Consider the following 15,639-nt stretch of genomic DNA (forward strand, 5'->3'; position numbering starts at 1 on the left):
ATATCAGCCTTTATTTTCATTTTACAGATGAAAAAAATAAAAAATAGTCTCCACATTAGAATTCTTTTAGGGATTAGATTTTTCTCATGGTACTATACTTAATACCGAAATAATATTTTGTTTCAAACTCGTCGTGTACATCACAGAAAAAACATACTACAGGCCTCGTGAAAATAAACGCATAAAGTCAGTCCCCAACTTTTGGGTTTCCTAAGAATATTAGGCTATGAATTTCAAACAATAGGGTTACATTTTATAAAGGAGATTCCGACCCTAGAGAGCTAAAACAGAATTATTATAAAATCTCTTATTAAAGTAGAAAACGTTTTACAATGGATATGTTACAATGCACAAAAACATTACTTAAATGAATAAATAATAAATAAATAATAAATGTTAGAATTATATATTAAAATATTTCTTGAAAGTGAGATAGCATTAAGAGAGGAATTTCGTGATATTATTTTTACTGAGACTAGATCAAAGTTCCGTGTAATTCCCGCATATTTATAATAAACTTTGTTAAATAATCAATACACAGTATAATTAAGAAATATATGCTATTTGATTTAGCATTCCTTAGCGCTTATACTATATTTTTAATCGCTAATTATTCTTTCCTGAACTTCTGAATTTCTTCTATTGTTTAAATATTTATCATCGTGGTTTTTGTGGCTTCACAGTTGCGGTTTTTAGCAGTTTCGTTGCTACTTTATTATCACGCATGGCGTGCCTCGACAGTTATAACTTACATGGATAGTTTAGGACAAAATTTGTATCTAATTCTTTATTCATGTTACTCTAAGGCTATTCATACTTGACTGTAATGGTTGGAAATTGTAGTTGCAAGTCGCAACGCAGCAAATAGTGTTTGAAGGATGGTTGGAACTCAGTTCAATCACATTACGCGAATTCATGAGCTATAAAACTAAAACGAGATTCCATCGTGATGCTTTAAAAACAAGAAATTATGAGGGCTATAATCTATTTTATGGTAGCTACAAAATATTTTTTTTGTATTTTTAACGTAAATAATCTACTGTATTTTTTTGACTAAGATATTTGTTATTAATATTAATTAAATCGCATTTAGAGAAGGAAAAAAAAACGAGTACTACTTTTAGATAGATGCAATGATACATATTTTATATTACTCCAACTTTAAAATGAATAATACAAAAAATACAGTTTAAAAACTGACATCGTGTGATTGTTGTCAGATATTTATTTATTTACAGAAAAATACAGCAATGCAGTGAGGCTCCGAGGAAAGCTCGATGCATTTGTTACATCATTCATAACAATTTTTATTATTAAGACAAAGTCTTTTTACCGGGAGCAAAACACAATACATATATATAAAATATTACTATATAATTAATTTTATTAACATACTTGTCTAATTGAGAAAATATCAATAACAACAATAAAATATGTTATAAGATTTTTAAATATATTTTAAATCATTAGAAAATACATGTTCTGATATCTTTTCATATTCTATTTACATGCGATTAAACAACTCATAATTAAACAGCAAGAAGAAATTTTGAGAAAATGTATATCAAGCCAAAACATTGGCAATGCATGAGATGACGACAAGGAGACATTTAATGTAAATTTTCTAACTGATATGTTTGAACTAAGATAAAGATAATCATTTGTCTTTAAATGGCAGTTAATTAAAATAATAAATTTTTCGTTTCTCTTTATCGTTGTTGTTATGATTATAGGTTCTGTTTCCGTTTTTGCTGTTCGTCCTTATCGTCCTTATCCTGATTATCCTCTATTAGTGGCATTCTGATCTTAATCTCTAACAGAAATTATTCAGAAAATAATACATTGGATGATACAGGAAGTTAGCATGATATCTACATAAGAAAATATTTCAAAAATAATCTAACTCCAGCATTTTTCTATGTAAAAGAAGCACCAATTTGTTAAGCGATTTTGATTACTGTTATAAAAAAAAAAAGAATTAAGTTGATTGTAATTTGATATTCATTAATAAAGTCAGCACGTGACTTAAATGCATAGGCTACTGATTTTATCTATTTTATGGTAGCTATTTATTGATAAAATATCGATACCCAAAATAATGAATATAGGCTAATACAAACACGGTAGAATCGGCTTATAATAGAAATTTAAATTTGCTATTATATTCGTGTAATATGTAATTATTGTCGGCCATGTTGTTTGATATTAGGCTACTTAATTAACATTACGTGTTAGGAACTTAATCTCAATTAAAACACTGAGCTTATGGAATTAGCACGGCTCTCTTGAATGACTGTTTTCAAGGACCAATTGCGCCATAAAAGTAGGAGGAAGTTTACTGTATTTAATTAAAGAATTCAAGTTTTGTAACAAACCACATTCTTGCTATATGTATTATAAATTTATTAATAAAACTTGTGCTCCCTTCAATAAAATATAACTAATACTTAAAAAACCAAATTTAAATATTGTAGCCTAACTAATAACAATAGATAGGCTACAATATTATGTGTTTGATATGAATAAAGTCTTAATTTATTCGACATGTAGAAGAGATACGTAAATTAATTTCCAATTTAATACTGTTTAAAAAACTGCAATCGAGAATATTATCTCGCCTTGTAGTCGCTAGTCAATCGTCTTATTTGATGAAGTTTATATATTAATAACGAATCTAGTGAGTTACATAACAATATTTTCGGTGCAAAGTATCGTTTCTAGCAAAATATACAGTACCAAAGCTCTTTTGCAATTATCATTACTACTTATCCAAGCGATTAAATTATGCTCTAAAATTGAGAATAATAATGAATTAAAATTGAATTTCATTTATAAACTAGAGTCGGCAGGAAGGTAAAATAGTAAGTTACCTCACCGCTCTAAGAGATCGGGATTTGGATCTGTTCCAAACCTTCGTGATTTTTTTATGGGTTGTTCTGGTTAAGGAATCGTTCCCATCCTTTATGTATGTCGACTGATCTTACTATGAATCAAGCTCACTTAGAATGATAAAATTAAGATTGGAAATGTAATTTATAATGTGATGGTGTAGCCTATTTCATCAATAAGTCTAATTCAATTCTTTAATATCTTAAAGACATCTAAAAAGCAAGAATCTATAAATATTTTAATAGAATTAAAAAAAAAAATCCTGTACGATTAAGACTGTTCTAAGACCAGTATAATTCGAGTGCAAGTAGTCATTCCATGATGTCGAAAAATCTAATAAATTAACTCAAATTTTTTAAATTTTTTCATTCACTTCCTTCCGTTCAGGAGAAAAAGAAAAAAATAAATGCTCGAAATGACCCTGACTAAAAAAAGACCTCTTGTAGTGATTATGGCTACCTGAATAAAAGAAATAATATACAAGTTCTATAAAATATAACACGAAAGAATATTTGTTAGAATCAATTGTATGAAACTAAACCATTGTTATGTAAAATTAAATTATCTTCCTAACAGCTAAAATTGTTTTCCTGATAAATGTTTATCTTTCCTATTTATGAGAAATGAACATCAAAATAACTGAATAGCAATGAAAGAATTAAAAATAAAGATTAAACAGACAAATCTCTTTCGCTGAATTACAAAAAGTGAAATCAACAAAATTATAGTTTATTTACCCATATAGAAAAATTAATTAATATGGAAATTTATTTTTATTTTCTAAAAGCCCGGTATAAAAATTAATAGCCTATAGGTAGTTTAAATGAATCAAACTCTACCCAACGATTATCAAATGAGAACAATCTAAGAAGGCTTTGACTTATTATAAAATATTTTAAAATTAATAAAAAGACACTTTGAGTACTGTCTCTTTGTTGAAGGAGCCATATAATAAACTGAAATAATTAAAAATATCAACCAAGACTTCAAAAATGACTTAAATTTCTCTGAAAAGTTCTGAAAATAAGGATGATTATGCCAAAGTTTTAATTACTTAACTGAAAATATTTTATTGCGTTTTATTGCTATTTATTTTTGGAATTGAAAAATAAAATTATTCGTTTCAATAAAACTGATACTAATTAAACATAAATATACAAAAAAATGATTTTATGTCAAAAATTGTATCATATTATTAAATTGCATATCAAAATACATATTTTTTCTTCGTTAAAAATTAAATTCTTGGAAACATTTAAAATGAATAAATTATATTTAACTTATGTTCAAAATATTATTCAATTGCCTTCTATTAGAATCACTAACCGAAAATAAATAATTAAATAAAAATTTCCTTCATTCATTATCGTTAAGAATGAAAATACTTTTGTAAAAGAATTGATTAAAACGGAAATATAAAAAGAATTAATGAATAGAAAATTTTTAATATCAAATATAATGATATCAATTATAACAGTCAATAAGTTCAATATAATATACTTTAGTTTTATTAATCGTGATTTTAATTGTAAATTCTAATGATATTTGTTTTTAATAAGCTAAAAACTCGTACGAGTAAAATTTTCAAGTCTGATCCCATTCGAGATATGACTCCTATCCCTCTCTTGACTTATAATCTCCAAAATGTAGTAACATCAATGCCTCGTATCAGTGGCGTAGCTAGGATTCTCCGGGCCCGGTGCGGAACCAGATTTGTGGGCCCCCGAAAAAAAAAACCCGAAAAAAATTTTTCGGGTCTTTTTTTCGTGATTTTGGGGCCCCCATGGACCTATCGTTTTCCAGGGGCCCGGTGCGGACCGCACCTACCGCACCCCCTAGCTACGCCACTGCCTCGTATATATAAGTATTTCTTCCAAATTTCGAAATTTTTAGTTGAAATATAAAGCAAAATACAGCCAATACTCATATATACTTTCCGTTTTCTTTCCTTTTTTTTTGGCATCAGGGGAGCTTAAAACGTCGAGAAATGCAAAAAATCCGGTCAAAATTTGATGGCAATACCTTCCCTCTCTTCTATAACAGCAAGGAAAGTAAAAATTTTTAAACATTTTTCATCCATGTTTATTTATTAGATGTAAAATTTATTTTATGAAACTATCGTCTATTACAATTTTCTTTCTGTAAAATATTTACTATAGAACAATATAAGGAATATAACATAATGTATAATAATATATATAGGCCAATATAAAACTTTAAAGAATATTTTATAGTACTAATTCTCAAAAGAATCATAGAGTGAAATTTATAAATGCGTGGTTTATTATTATTATTATTACTTTCTTTACTGTTAACTTTTTAATATTTAAATAAAATGAAGAAAGTTCAAAATTTTTCTCGCATTTATTTCATTTACGCAGTTAAAAATGTAATTGATATTTTCAAGAAATTTCATATTGTTAAATCAATTCAAAAGACACTTTTCTACTAAAAGTGGCTTTGCTGTATCGCTAGTATAGCGTACATTTCTAAAAGCTTGGTCATAAATAACTATTTGAGAATGATTCTAAAGCCATCTCTTAATCCTATAATTGTTTTCAAAAAGATTAATTCATAAATTACATTGATATTATAGATAATGGCATATATAACACAGTAAGCTTACTAATAATGAGGAAATAAAAACAATAATTTAAATATTATCTGTTAAATAAACATAATTAATTTGCAATTAAAAACTTTTTACTAATATTCTTATTGATGCAAAATTTTGTAAATCTTATTCCAATTTTATTTTGCAATAGTCTTAAATATCATTTTAACTATTACATTTCAACGAATCCTGTACATCAATTCAAAACATTTGTTTTTAGATAAATCAAAATCGTATTATTGTACATTTAAAACAACAAATTCACATTACTAAAGAGCTTTTTCTTATTTTTAAAAGCTAAAAAAAATGATTTACAATTATGATTTCTCTATTATTTCAGATTCCGATGATCTTTACGGAGCGACAGAAATAATACCCTAAATACACTTACCTAATTAAATTGATAACTGTTAACAAAAGAATACGATAGGCTGACCTCAATGAATAACTGTGGCCATCTGTCCTCCAAAAATCGTGTTTCGTGTTTGAGTCAGCACGCGTTTCCGTCCACGTGTTACTATTTATAGAATTCTTACTTTCTACTATCCTCTTCAAAATGTTTCACTTCGACGATTTTCAAGAACATTTTTGATGCGAATAAAGACTTAATCTTTATTTGTATCAATTTATATTTACCATTTTAGCAATATAAAAAACATCGACTCAAGCTAAACTTTATGTAGCATTTGTTATTTTTAAACTATTTCTTCTAATACAAAATACGAATCATTTTTATTTATTATAGATTACTTGAAATATAAGCTCTATCATTAAAAAAAATATAACTCAAAGCTTTACAGATGCTTTAAACAAGTATCGAGAACGTGTCTATAAATCAGGATGCTACCATCTGTTACACGATTAAAAATACATAAAAATTGTAATAATATATACTTAAAAATGAATCATAATCCCAGTCATAATTTAATATATTAACTAATTAATGTGAATAATTTTGAAACGGATTTAAATGAGTAAACAAAATTATAAAAATCAATTCAGCGAATAAACGATAATCGATTATATTTATTATAAATTTTAATTTATAAATTTAGAAAAATGTTCGAAATGTAAATTATCATAAATTTCAACGTATTTTTGTAAGGAAATATTTTATAAAATAATAGAAAACAGTTCGAAAATAGACTTGTCTAACTTATCAATATTGAATTACAAGCAACGTTCATTACGTACAGAGATCCATATAATCCTGCAGGGAATGATTGCTGATCACGCTAATGTTATAAAACCTATTCATCTGTAGCCTAATTACCTTTATATTATCATAAATATGATGATCGTATAATTTAATTCCATATTTTAAATGAAGTAGCCGAAAATATTTGAAGTGATGAATCATTCTTAGCTGTATCATTTTATTTGAGAATAAGGAATATGATTTTTATTATTTTAAGACATCCGGTATACTTTTCACCATAACTCGCATTTCATAATTTCAAAAATTGTAATAATACAATCATTTAAATTCGATTTTAATTTAAAAAAAAAATTGTATTACCGAATTTAAATATGTATTACACTTATTAGTTTAGTTGTATATTATTTCCAGTAATCTGCTGATGGTGCGTAAATTTACTTCGCACGATCTTTAATTCGTAAATAACTTGCCTATTTAAATAAAATCAATCGGCAAATTTCGTTTTTCTAGTAATAAAAATGACGCACCGAATAATTATGCAATTAAGATTTTTCGTAAGGTATACACAACATATTTTTAAACCCTTGCCTACATATAACGAAACCTTTCGAGTGACAAAGAAACATCTCTCACACCTGCCATAGAGGTCGATTACCTCGGGCAGGTAGATAGATGTCAGTGAAATGGGTCAGCACTTTTCTACATGGAAGTATACTAAATTATCGATTCTGTCGATGTGACTGATTATACTAAGAAAAAGAATAATACTAAATAGATTATAAATAAAAAAAATTATGCTTTTAAACTAAAATGTGTTTCAGTCATAAACTTCTTCCCATAAGGATTACGGTGAAAATCACGGCCAGTTTCTTTACGTTCTTATATCATATAATCTTACGCTATAATAGATAGTTCATTCTGTGTTCGCAGCTGCTCGAACGAAAATGAGGACCCCTTGACCTTATGACCTACTCTGTATACGTCAAGATCATCTACACTGTCTGGATAAAAGGTTTTGTACAGAATGCGGTTTCTCATTAAAATATTTTTTATCTTACTCCACCTTTTAATTGAGATCGACCTTATTTTGATCATTTTCTATTAAAATTGTTATTCAGATCAGAATTTTGCGTAGGAGTTTAATAAACCGCGAAGTAGCACTTTATTGCTATTTTGTATTTCGATAACTAAAATTATAAAATAATTTGATTAAAATATAAGATAAAAATAATTTCTTGTATACAGTTAAGCCAATTAAATTTAGTTACTATGTGTAATTTTATTAAAATGATAAAACTACTTTACATAATTATTTAATTGTTACTTTAAAAAAAAAAAAATGATTATATTTATTCCATTTTAAGACGTTTCGAATATTTTTAAAAATTATATATTAATTATGACATAAAAATTTCCAATTCCAATTTAAAAGTAAATTAAATGCTAATAAAATTCCATAATGTTAAATTACTTTTATAATTAATTATTTGTAGTAACAGACGTGTCAGAAGAAAAAATATCGATCAAATCTAAAGTGACAAATGTCAGGTTTGATTAAACAGTCAGCTTAAAATAGGTCGAGAATCTATTCATATTGATTATTCAAGGTAAAATTGCCAATTAAAATGCAAATAAATTATTACAAAGCGCATATTGCAAGTTTTCATAAAGAGCAAACACATTTTTAGGAATGATCAGTCAATTAACAAGTTAATAAAATTATATAACGATACTTTTCCCTCTAAAATTACTTGAAATCCATCATTCATACAACAAAAACAAAACCTTTAATTTAAAATCTCTTGTAATTATACATAAAAAGTCGGATTAAACACGCATTACATGTTTAAAAAAACACAAAAACTTGCTGAGTTTTACATGACAAAAATTGCTTTCAAACAATAGTTTAGCTGTATAACATTTTTGTTAAAATAATTTGTTTTTCATTTGTTTTTGATTATTTTTAACGATTCCAATAAACAATGATACTACTGTAATTTAAAAGGAATTCCTAGAAGCAAAGTATAAACAACTTTAATAACGGTAGTAATAGAGTTAGCGAAGCATATCGTTGTATATATATTGAACATTAACGTACTCCATAACAGCAAAACTCCGTATAATTTTACTTCTTACCAATTAATTATATCTAATTAATAGATAAATATATAATTTTTTTAATTCTCCTATATAACTTGATATTATTTTTATGGGCGCGATATATTATATCATCAAAATTAATTTTTTTTCTTCCATAAAATTGTAAAAATTCTTATAAACATAAATAATTATTTTTAATGGAGAAGAAAATTATCTACGTATTCAGCGGCCCTTTATAGCTTCATGGGGCCCGGGAAAATTTGAATTGATTTTAGCGTTGATTTTAGACATTTTTCTTCGGGGAATTTTTCTTATAAAAGATTAATTTGAGGTCCCCGTTGGTGGGGTCCCAGGTAATTATCCCCTTCCCTATAGGATAACGCGCCACTGTACTGTACATATAATTCTTTTCCCGTGCGAATTTTAATCAGAAACAAATATTTTTTGTCTTTCACGTTCATCATCTTTTATAATAGCGTTAACTTTCGGAGAATTTTATTAGTCATAATACACATAGGCCTACAGGTATTTTTAGCAATTATTTTTCTACCGAACTGTATAAAATATTATGAACTGTAGATATATTTATATCTAAAATCTGAGCATATTTTTTATATAAAAATATAATATATTGTATAATAAGAGGACGAATCCTAAAATCGGATGCGGGATAAAATTGACCGGATCTATGGTCGACGCTCATATAACTGTGTGACACCGCCCAACTTTTATAAGTTGATTTTTGTTAACTTTTCCTAGTCTAACGTACAAAATTTTGTTTACAAATTAACCGCTCTTCAATTTTATACGTTTTTCTTAACTCTTTTACCACAAATCCTTGTTTAAATTAAACTTATTAATATTATAAAACAATACCTACCTGTTAGGCCGGCTTTATCAACGGTCGCCAGTTCAGGTAATGTTTTTGTCATTAATATCCCAACTTAAATCTGATTTGTTTAACGTTCTGTTTAGATATATCTCTGCCTTTTCGTTAAATTACACATCAGATCATTTTCAATGATTTTTCGGGCGGTACTCGTCCGAACTTTTCATAAGTCACTGCCCCGTGCAAATCAGGTATGTAATATCGACTGTTACCTGACGGAACTTAGTCAAAGTCGAGGCGCCTCTAGTGGTCTATATTAGAATTATTTTTAACAGATTCTATTTTACGCTTCGATCATTTTATTTATATAAGAATTTTTTACGTTTATTCAAAATTTTGCTTTTATCAATTTTAATAATATTTAAATTGTATCGATTAGTATATTGAAAAGTAAAATGAGAGATATATCAATTATATAAGAATTTCGTTGTAATTTGCAAACGATATATAAAAATATAAAACAAATCAATTAAAATAGCTTTTGATAATTTCCTCTTAACTGAAAAAAATAACAAAATCACATCGATATTAATATAAACAAATTAATAATTGAAAATGTAATGTAGTTTACTTTTTTCCCGTTTGGGCGCAGCACTTTACAAATTACTTTAACACGTGACAAATCAAGCAGAAACGTAGCGCTTTGATCGTTATCGCGTGTAGTTTGTCTCTCGTTTACAAATGTTACCTCAATTTAACCTTCTTCCTTTCTCACGAGACGGATCATGGGCATTTTTATCTATAAAATAGTGATATTTAATGAAATTATCCGATAAATTAATAAATATTTTTAATCATCGATTGAAAACAATTGAGGCTTTATATTTTTCAATTTTGTTATACTCCACTATACAACATTTTTTAAAAAAACGTAGATATGAAGTAAAGAATAACGATAAAATTAAAAATACTCCACATAAAGTGAATACATCAAGATAATTTATGGGTAAAATAAATCAATAATTTCAAATTGTACAGGGTGCCGCCATCTATTAGCCGTGGATTCTATATACACCTTCGATTCTAGCACTGGACATTCTTTCAGTAAGCTATTTTAAAAAAGATTTTGCTTTTTTTTTAAAAAAAAAAAGAGGAGGAAAAAATAAAAAGATTTATCAGCGAGAATATATGTGTGTATATAACCTTTTGTAACAGAAATAAATCTCTTCTAATGAAGGCGAATCGAAGAAATATTTAGTCTTTTGGCCTGTAGATGATATACACGAAGTCCTATAATTTTTTCTAGAAAAGTTTTATGTGTAATTTATTAGCTTTTCTACTTTGCAATAACTAAGAGAGTCTTTTTTTCTCGTGGTTATCAGGACTTCTACCACACTGGGCATGAGAAAACTTCGATCTTTAACCTGAGAAGGCAATTGAACCCAGCCATGAAAAAGGCAGAGGTTTTAACTTGGTCTCAAGTCTAGCTGGTGCCTTTATTTTCTCTGCCATTTAGCTGTTAAATACATTGGGGAATGCAACTAACTATCGGGCGATTTAGGAGCAGTGGCGTAATCATTGTCAGTGACTTAACGTAAGTTTACGGATCAGCAAGTCGATGGTTATCACGCTAATAGAAAGCTAATCTTGAATACATTTTGCATTGTCGCAATAATTTATTTTTCTTTCCGCCCTGTGGGCACTAAGAGGGCCTCTTATTGGCAAGCCCATTATGGGTTCTGCCAGGCCAATCGGGCAGACACGAATAGAAGAACAAAACGGAGAAAATACCAAATAAATTCAAAATATCGGTATACATGGCCGTAAATGATTATCAACGATAATGAAGTCAATTAAAACTACATTATTTATATTATTTACATTTCATTTCTTTGGCATTTTCTTTTTAACATATTCTAATTACTGATTTGTTCTGTAACAAATAACCAATGAAGTTTCACTCGATAACAGATGGCAAGTTAATCACATTTATCAATTTGAAATGTGAAGCGTTGTGTATCGGTGAAAATACTCGCCAATGATTTATCATATTTGTATATACTTTTGTATTTTATTTTATATCATCAAAGTAAATTAGGTAATGATTTTATAAATTTATTTTTAGAAAAAAACTTCGTTCAAGATTGGCACTCGATAATCCGGAAGAATGGCCGATAATCCGACATCCTCTGAAAAGTATCGTATAATTTAAAAACAGGGTTCTCAGAACATGCGTAGCTTTTGTGAATTGCATGTATTCACTTTATGGCAGGATATATGTTATATATTACAGTAAGCTATATGAACTAAGAGAATGTTGATGTATACTTTCCCGGCTGATATATAACAGAGGCAAAATATGGCGATCGGTCAAAAAATGACCCCCCCCCAAGATTTTTACATTTTTGGACTCAGAACACTCAAGAAATGCAAAAAAATTCGGGGGTAATTTCTATATGTATGGATGTTAATGTGTGTGATTTTGTCCTCTGAAGCTTAATAACTCCTGTGCTATTTGTCAAAATTTCCTGAAATTTTGCAGGGTGGTTTGTTTATTAGGGGATTTATGCTGTTAAATTTTGGTGGTTAAAGTTCGAGGGTGAAGAAATAATGAGGTATATCGAGTTGGGTCGGATTTAATGACTTCATTATTAGCATTTATAATTTTTTTGTATAAAACCCATCTCTACCCTCAAAATTAAGCTTTTGCCATTTTATAATACAGTAAAGCGTCTTTAATTGGAACGTCGGTAATTGAAATGGCCGGAAATTGGAACGATTTTCAGTCGGACTGTGTCGTGCTGAATCGAACGTTTTCGATACTAGATTTACTTCTAAAGTATAATTTTCATGTTTTTTATATTCTTCAATATATTTATTTTGTTTGTACAAAATGAAGAAATAATTTTTAACGATACGATAGCCTCGATTATTATTATAAAAATTTTCGTTAGGCTTAAAATTGACGAAAATTCAACACGAAGCGACACGCAACGGAGAAAAATTCCACAGGAAGCGATACGCAACGGAGAAAAATTTGAACATCGGACAGGTTAATATATTTTTTCGTACAAAGTCGGAAATTGGAACAAATGACTAATTGGAACAACCCCAGTCCCCAATTGACGCCAATTTTCGACGCTCTACTGTAGTTAAAAATATTTTTAAAAAGCTTTTAAAATAAATATGACAACAAATGGCGTCACCAAAATTTTAAATGTTGCCGGGAAAGTTGAGCAACTCGTTGCTGGTTTACAGGGCCGGATTAACCAACTTTGGCACCCAAGACATTTTCTTCTTTCCGGACCCCTCCCTCTCCCACAAGAAGAAATATAAGAACATATTTTCTTTAGATTTTAGAATTCACAATAACCATGTAAAAAGCAATGTATTTTTGTTTATTTGTTTATTATATACAGTTGTGCAACAGAAAAGTAAACTATCTTATTTACAAGTCTTTTCAAAATAGACAGTTTGACAGGGCCCTTCAAAAAACCGCGCCCTAGACATTTGTCTTATTTGTCTATGCAATGATCCGGCCCTGCTGGTTTATATGCATTTAATTAAAGTTTTTGCAGGTTTCTCAATTAATTTTAATACAGTGTAGTCGTGCACTATCATCTATGGACTAATTAAAGAGCGAGCATAAAACAAAGCTGCATCATGCAGCGTCTGCGTGATGCAGATTCTGTTACAAAATATACATCTGCAACATTCAGATCGCATGTAACTTATTATATTTTGCAAAAATACAAAAAGCCTGCTATCAGTCATTTTTCGATAATCCCTCTATATTCCCTCGTCTTTACGCATAACTTTTCTATTACTACTTTAAGAATTGGCACGTACTGTACAATTTGCCCCCATTTTGTTGGGAATTTCTGTGTGATATGATATAGTTAAAACCGTATTTCCGGAAATGTAATCTTAATTATTTTCCTGGCTATTACAGTATATATAACAGAGAAACAATATAACGATCGGTCAAAAAGTATTAGAGGAAGGGGTCAAAAAATGACCCCCTCCAATACTTTTACATTTTTGAACTCAGGGAACCTTGAAAGGCCAAAAAGTGCAAAAAAATTGGGAGGTTTTCCTGTTTGTATGGATGTTAGTGTGTGGGGGGTATGTTTTCATTTATTTCTAACAATATCAATATAATTACTATTGTTGGAAAATAGTGATAATAATTTGTTATTTTATTTTTTTAAGTGATAGGCTATATATTTCACCTTCATCGTTGATAAGATATTTTTGCTCGTTGTGAAAGAACTGAAGGACTTTGTTCCAGGAAGAAAGTTAGAATCTAGGGTTTCTCATTTCCCGGTCTTTTGCTTGTCTCGGGATTCCGGGATAAAAGTGAACTGTTTCCCGGGATAGAATTAATTATTTTTAAGATATACAAAATATCTTGAAATCAAATGATATAATTATTTTTCATTTTTTAAAGTAATTTATTACGTTCTGCAACCTCCAAAATCATATTAATAATGCTGTGTAGATATATATTAAAAATTACCTTTGAATTACGTAAAAATTTTCACAAATAAAAAAAATTTATTAAAGTTTGTATGTTGTTGTATGCAGTTTCCAGCAACTGCATACAACAACAACAACAACAACAAAATGCTTTGAATTGAGTTGAAAATTAAAAAAAAATGAACTTAGATCAAACTTTTAACTGAAAAGGTAATTTCGTTTTTTAAATAAAACATATTATAAAAATTTACAATAATATTTTGTATTAAGATTTTAAAAAGCAAAAGATGGTCAATACACCGATCACTCGATCTGGTTTTTATTTAACTAATGAAAAGTCCTGCTACCAAAAATGTCCTTTCCGATTCAACTGATGTGGGTGGAATCGTCTTTAATGCATTTAAGAGAAGACGGATGTTATGTGTTTTTTCACCTGTAACCTGGAAGATTTCTAGTTCGTTTTCGAGATTGTAGAACTTCTTTTGCTCTCTAGTATTCTTGATTTGTCTACCTAGGCTGCTTTAATAGAAACATCAAGCTTATAGCCCGATAATTCGGCAGTTCGTTTGTCTTTAATAATCAGGTTTATGAAGAAAAACTTCATACTTGCAGACTTTGTACTCGTTTGTATCATTGCCCAATTCGCACAACCTGGCGTTACGCAGTTATTGAAGCTACTGGGCATAGTTAAAAATTAAGACGGCATAATGGTCAATTATTCCAGATATTACAGGTTCCGACAAGTACAGAATTTTCAGAGTCCTGCCACAAATAAGCTACGTATTGATTATTGACCATTTGTGACATGCCATAACGAGGAAAAATTTAAAAAAACTAATAAGTAGGCTTAAAATTAAGAAATACAAATGTATTCTGACAGTTTATGAGTTAATTATACTTTCTATTTGTAAAATTTCCTGAACTTTAACACAAAATAAGAAAAAAGTGAATTTTTAAGAAATTTGCAGAATTTTCCCGGTTAAAAAAACAACCGGAATCCCGTTTGAGAAACCCTAGTGTTGATTCATTTGTAAATTGGTTCTGGCACAACAGTTGCAAAATTTATTGATATCAAACTGAAAATGAAACGTATATATATATATATATATATATATATATATATATATTATTTTTTTCATTTTTAAGTTTTTTTAACGCTGTTATCAGTAACGTCTTTTTAATCATACCCATCATGTTTTCATGTTTTCGGCCAAACCCATCCACAAGGGGAGCGAGGAACGAGGGACCAATGGTGATTAATTACAAATCGGAAGTACCATTGTATATAAAAAGAATACTTTTAATATATATATTTAAAAAATACAAAATAGAACCACTAGAACATATGATCAACACATAAAAATTAACAAAGTTCTTAATATGTTTTTGTTAAATGGTTACCCTTAAAAAATTCTTGATAATTGGCTATATCAAATGGAATATAAAAATAATCAGACTGATAAATAAATTAAATAGAAATATTCAAAATAATTATGTAAAATTAAAGTATGAAAAAGGCATTTTTAAAATAAATAACCAATATTCCGCATTTGCTTGACGTTGTTGGGG

The 15,639-nt window shown here is 28.4% G+C and overlaps 1 protein-coding gene across 1 annotated transcript in view; it reads right to left on the reverse strand.

Annotated features, from left to right (window-relative positions):
• Positions 1–9,871, reverse strand: part of LOC136982884 (CD109 antigen-like) — a 96,987-nt gene extending 87,116 nt beyond the window's left edge. Inside the window, 1 exon segment of the mRNA XM_067279436.1 lies at positions 9,643–9,871. The gene's annotated coding sequence lies outside the window, so the exon portion shown is untranslated.
• Positions 9,872–15,639: the final 5,768 nt, after the last annotated feature.

The sequence above is a fragment of the Centruroides vittatus genome, unplaced genomic scaffold, assembly GCF_030686945.1.
Source record: "Centruroides vittatus isolate TY-2023 unplaced genomic scaffold, ASM3068694v2 contig_874, whole genome shotgun sequence".
Classification (NCBI taxonomy): domain Eukaryota; kingdom Metazoa; phylum Arthropoda; class Arachnida; order Scorpiones; family Buthidae; genus Centruroides; species Centruroides vittatus.